Source organism: Geospiza fortis, unplaced genomic scaffold (assembly GCF_000277835.1).
Source record: "Geospiza fortis unplaced genomic scaffold, GeoFor_1.0 scaffold112, whole genome shotgun sequence".
Taxonomy (NCBI): domain Eukaryota; kingdom Metazoa; phylum Chordata; class Aves; order Passeriformes; family Thraupidae; genus Geospiza; species Geospiza fortis.
In genome coordinates, this window is record NW_005054298.1 from 29,484,341 (window position 1) to 29,490,338 (window position 5,998).

Sequence of the window (5,998 nt, forward strand, 5' to 3'; positions counted from 1 at the left end):
GAAGTGCAGAGTGAACAGCAATTAGCATTTGATGCCATTTATGAGGAAAGTGAGGTGAGAAGACGGCTCTATCATTTACCAGCCCCACTCCCTGCACCAGCCAGCAGCTCACAGCGGCAGAGACAGGCAGGCTGGGAACTTGAACTGGAGGGGGCAGAGCTGGAATATCCCATGGTGTGCATGACAGAACCATAAACAAACCCACATGCAGCAAGGGGCCCTTTGGAAGCCCTTCTAAAAATACTTGTACACACACATTGTCACTGATGCAAAACACCAGGACGGTTATTGCTTGCTGAACCAGAAGATGGTCCAGGAAGGCCCTTATGCTTTCCAATAAGGCTTCCTCCCCACACTTTGTTTATACTGCAGAATTATAAACAAGATTCCCTTTCAAATCAAAACATCCGCTCTTTCATTCCCAGCACAATGAACACACTGCAGAACAGATTTATCTGCAATGGTAAAACAAACCCCAAATCCCTCCAAAGGTGGCCTTTGCCCGCCTGTTATGCCCTAAAGACTCAGCAGAAGGGTGTGCCAGGTTAAGCCTTCACCCACAGTGTCCTGTGAGCACAGCGCACTGCAGAGCCACAAAGCCACCAACACAGCAGGTTTCTGCAGTCAACAGGCATTAAAACAGATGCATCCCAAGGGTTCTAGCTCCTTCCCCTCCAAGAAAAGGGAGAACAAGAAAGAGGTCAGGACTATCAGCCCATTGTTCAAATCCAGGTCAGAAAATGTGACTTTTAGAATAGCCTTTGCCTTTCCTGACTGGACATGTAAGAGACTAAGGAGGAAAATTACAGCCACCACTTCTCTGTTCATGGTCTGTGTACAAGAGCGCAGTCACCTTCTGAGGAAAGGCTCAGCCAGCTGGGCTCAGTTCTTCTCCCCTTCCCTTTAAATCCCAACTTCATTCTTGTAGCCACCAGCATGCAAACAGCTTCACACTAAGTTAAGGATGACCAGACCTCTTTGGGTCTCTTTGGACTTTCACTGCAATCTGAGTAACACACACCATTAACTTGCTTAGTGAAAACTCAGCAGGAGAAACTTGGAAATATCATCCATAAACTGGGCAATCTTTCAAAATGGTCTATCACTGGAAACACAAATCTGAACTTGTGTTCCTCCTTTAAAAAATATATGCCCAAACCACATTCCAAAGACATTTCCAGCTTAAAATGTTACTACTCTTTACTGCCACATTTAAACCTACTGTGCCAGCAGAAAACAGAAGTCACAAGTTCAAAAGATTCTCGAGACCCTGACACAACACACTTTGAAACTAAAGCTCCAACTAAAAATACAATGTCCTCTACTTCACAGTCAAAGAGCAAAAAGCAACTAAAGCAGCACTGTGGGTTTGGGTTTCATGAGGGAACAAGGGATGGCACAATCGCTCCTAATATCCAAAAAAAGGTGTTATCAGCACCAAATTTCTTATCTGAAAGTGAGGCAGTGGACAAGAAATCAGCTTGAAAAATCAGAAATCATACATCCTAGCATGGCCCATCAGCCTCCCCTGCTCACTGATAAATGAGAGGGAACACCCCACACTCCACCAGCCCTATGCCAGCTGCAGCAGCAGCCCCTGCCAAGGCTGGGCTTGCAGGAGGAGCTCAAGGCACTGAAGGACTCCTGTGCAGCTGCTCTGAGAGAACCTCTCTCCAAGCAGCAGGTGCAATCAGCACCAAAAAGCTGCAGCCAGGGCAAACAGGCAGCATTGGACTGGCCCTTTCTCCCAAGAGTCCCCAGATTTGACCCAAAACCTTCACCTTGTCTACAACTAGGGCCACTTTGTGACCAACAATGTCCTCTTGTCCACTGCACAAAGGGTGGTAGCACCAGACCACTAAATCCTGGATTCCTTCATTCCTGTCCTTTCTTCAAATGAACAGTTCAGCAGCTCCCACACAAAGAGGATTTTTCTTTGCCTAGTGCCTTCCTGACACCTTAGTGGCTCCACCAGCAGTGCCTTTGTGTCTCCACTCCTTTAACCAAGGTGAAAAATTGATCAGGACACCACAAAGAGCTTTCCCCTCCCCACAACAGGTGGATGCCCTGAGCACCTTGTGAATCTTGACTCAAATCAGAGTAAGGAAAATGACTCAACCTCTTCCTTAATCCCAGACAAACTGCTTCCCTGGTAGCTGTGCTGCAGTTATTTGCAATCCCCAGGTAGTTAAGAGGAAGTAAACAAGCTGAGGGGAAGCAAAGGGCTGGAAATCTCAAATGTAATAAAGGAGGGGATGTTGTCTTATCTGCCTGGTTGTCGCTAACTAGGAACCAAAGTTCAATCCAGCCAGTTTTGACATTTTTTTCCTGCCAAGAAAACCTATTTCATTTAGAGAAGACTAGTTGCCTTTGAATTGATGACAAAGTGCAAAAAGAAAGTTTTGTTAAATTAACAAGTTATAGCACAGAGACTGCATTAACATTTTTGACAAAAATCCCTATACTCAAACACTTCCCCAAGCTGAGCAGACTCCATGTTAATTTAATTGGTTTCAAGTAATTAAATCCCACATTAAGTGGGGCTAATCTACGCTGTTTCAGCCCAATTACTATCTCAGTTCCAAAAGTTGGTGGCTTTTTTTTCCCAAAAGAGATTAAAATGGAATTTATTTTTTAACATTTTAAGTCTCCAGTTGTCTGTCAGGTCTACTGAATGAAGCCTTGTACCACAGTTATATGGATACAGCAGAAAATTCAAGGCTAAGTCAGTCTTGCTCTTCCTGTATTTATTCTGCATTTTGTTTGTTATGCTAATTGAGGCTCTTAGCTAATGACTTCAGTACACTGTTAGTAATTTGTAGTTTTCCTTTGTGAAAACTAAACTAAATTGCCTCTAAATCTAAAGGAAGGACATCCATCCGTGACATTGAAAGGAACACTTCGGTTCTAAACACAGGTTTATCAACACTCATCCTCCTTGTGCCACGGAATACTGCCTACTCCAAACTTTAGTACAATTCAAAAATCATCAGGAGCTGCCATTCTTGAAGCTAGTCAGAGGTTTGCCAACTTGTCCTTAAAGATGCTTCAGTACACCTGGACATCCCAAAGGATGAACATAACTCATGCAAAACTACATCTGTTACAGTGAAGGCTTCTCTTACGATGAGAACACCTGGATTTATAGAAGGGACTGGAAACTTCTTTTGCATTCCATACAGGCTCCACTGTTTTTTCTCTCCCCTTAGATAAATGCAAGCACCGCTTTATAAAAGGAAATAATAGAAATCACAGCGCTTGCCTTTTTATAAACTTAAGTAACAGATTTTTTTTCCTTTCCAATTTCAACCTAATAAGCATCCAGTATTATTGTGCAAATTAATAGTAAAGACAGATAGGAAAGACAACAAAGTCTTGCATTAATCCCACAGGTGGGGTTAAAGATACCAAGACAGAGCTGGAGCTCTGATTAATGCCACTTACAGTAAATTTGCCTACCCCTATGGAACCATAACAGCACACCAGGCTTTGTTCAAGAAATAAATAAATAAACCAACAATTCACAAGGCAGTTTTTCATCAGATATTTGGCATGCTAGTAAGAGTAATCAGGGAATATAGATATAAACAACAGCTTTCTATTCATTCTGTCCCAATAAATAAGACCCTGGAAGAATGCCCACTGTAAATAAACGTATCTAACAATTTTCACAGTGCGAGTAGTAAAATTTGAGGCTTTATTCTGAAGCAGAGAGGCGAAAGCCAGAAAAAAAGGCAAGTAAGTGAAGCTCACACAGACTCTTACACAAAGAGTGACTGTCCCATGTGACAAGCACCAGCAGAAAGAGCCCATTTATATTTCTGTCCCCAACAATCACAGCTGAAATTTATCTTTAGGAGCCTGATCTGAAGTTCAGAAGACTTCCAATATACTGCTGATTCTGCAGAACTCATATTTCTGGGTTCTTTATCATGTCTCCCTATTTATGCCATAGACCAACATAATCTGGTGTCTGGGAACACCAGGGCAAGGGCTGGAGACAAAAAATTCTGCCTTGAAACACCACCTCTTTATAGACAAGGTTTATCTATGTTAAAAGCAAGCCCCAAAAAAGGGAAAAAACCCCCACTAAAGCCCCAAATAAATCCAAAACAACTTGAAAAACACCAGCAACCTCCATAAGACTTTTATTGAGCTAAGAGCCCAAAGCTCATATTTAGAATATCAGACCATCTAGCTTTTTCTGATTTATTTCTCAGAAATATTTTAATCAGATTTATTTCTCAGAAATATTTTAATTCAGCTGTGATGCTTTACAGGTGCCAGAACATCATCACTTGTTACACAGTGTAACTCCCCACTGTGAGAGCACAGCCCATGCTGTTTACTTCTTCTCGTGACAGAGTATTTGAGTACATTGTCCTCTCACCCTACACTCCTTTATTTCATCATATGCCTTGGATCAAAAATGCAATTATATTCTTCTAACATAAACCATGCAGATTTAAATTCTGCTTCCTCTTGAGAGAAAGTAATTTAAAAGGTTTGTAAGGAAGTCAGGTAATAAAAATATCACAGTTTTATGGCAAGTCTAGCTACAACTTCATCAGGAGCAAATCCCTACCTAGCTACTTGTGTAACTTCAGCACATAAATTTGCTTGTCAAGTTCTAGAAGGAATTCCCTCTTCCCAGCTCCCCAGAACAGAGGCTGCAATTTGTGCCAGTCACCGAAATCCTACAGCAAATCCTAACCACAGTACTGTTAGTTTCAAAATCCATCTGACCTAGCCAGTGACACTGGTTCCCTGTACCAGAATGCAACAACTTGAATGGAAATGAAATCAACAGAACAAATTCAACAGAAGGTCACAAGTGTCATTTTTAATTACTACACTTCCCCAAGAAACTGACCCAGTAAAAAAGCAGATTTGTGTTCTCTCAAAGCAGTGATGACAACGTTACTCTGAAGTCACATCACCCAAAGCACTGACAACTACATCTGCACGCTCTGTGATCTAACCCAGTCTGGCACCAAAATAAGAGTAAAGCAACAGATAAAATAATCAGCCTGTGCAAGTGAGATAAATAATGGTCAAGAAAAGGCACATCAAGGAACCATGAATTAGTAATAAAAGTTGACATAGATATGTGCTGGAAAGAAAGATTTTAACTGCACTCATCCAGGATAAGGATTAGCTTTCACCATTCCACAATTATTTTGATTTTATGTGCCCTGCAGTGACAACAGAAGCATTCAGATAGCAAAAGGACCATGGGTGTTTACAGATTTTCCCCTGTGTAAACAGCACACTAAAGCCTCCTGTAATATTTCTGTTCCAACAACAAAGAGAAATTAACTTGATTTACATCAGATAACCAATATAAGGGATTAGCTGTTTGTGTTAAGCCGATTTATATGATCAAATGTAGATATACAGTAAACCAGAAAAGGTTATTACTGAACCTGATCTAGTGGTTCCTTCCTCTCCACGTGTCTTGCATCTCACCTCGAAGGTATCTGTCAGAAAGTTCAGAAATCACAATCATTAAACTCTCAGTAACTCATAAAATGATTTTTAAATCTTCAATCCATACTTGCATATATTGCTAATACTTTGGACATCAAGTTTACATGGCCTAATAATTTGTCAAACATGAGCCAAGAGATTATTTGAGGTACAACTGAACCTTTTTAAACACACAGAAGAAAAATTTGCCAGTGCAAAGGACTAATTAACTCTCAAGGGTTGAACAAATGTAAGAAGTTTGGGGACATGTGTTCTCTGGGACATATATCCACTACAAATGTCCCAAGAATTTCCAAGGCTTCTATGAGATGACAAATCACTTAAGTGCCTTCTTTGGGCAATTTTACCATGTCTAGTACAGAGGCTTTGTGTATACAAACAGCACAAATTATTGACTATTCTGATCAAATGCACTTTTTCCCAAATATTACAGATTAAAATGGAAGTTTCCATAAGCAGATATATTTCTTCTGAAGTTATCAAATGTAGAGAAATAAAAGAGAAAGGA

The 5,998-nt window shown here is 40.8% G+C and overlaps 1 protein-coding gene across 2 annotated transcripts in view; it reads right to left on the minus strand.

Annotated features, from left to right (window-relative positions):
- GULP1 (GULP PTB domain containing engulfment adaptor 1) overlaps positions 1-5,494 on the minus strand; it is a 122,438-nt gene extending 116,944 nt beyond the window's left edge. For both annotated transcript variants that reach the window (XM_031056544.1, XM_031056537.1), the window contains exon 1: positions 5,427-5,494. The gene's annotated coding sequence lies outside the window, so the exon portion shown is untranslated. The remainder of the gene's footprint in view (positions 1-5,426) is intronic.
- Between the last annotated feature and the right edge of the window lie 504 nt (positions 5,495-5,998).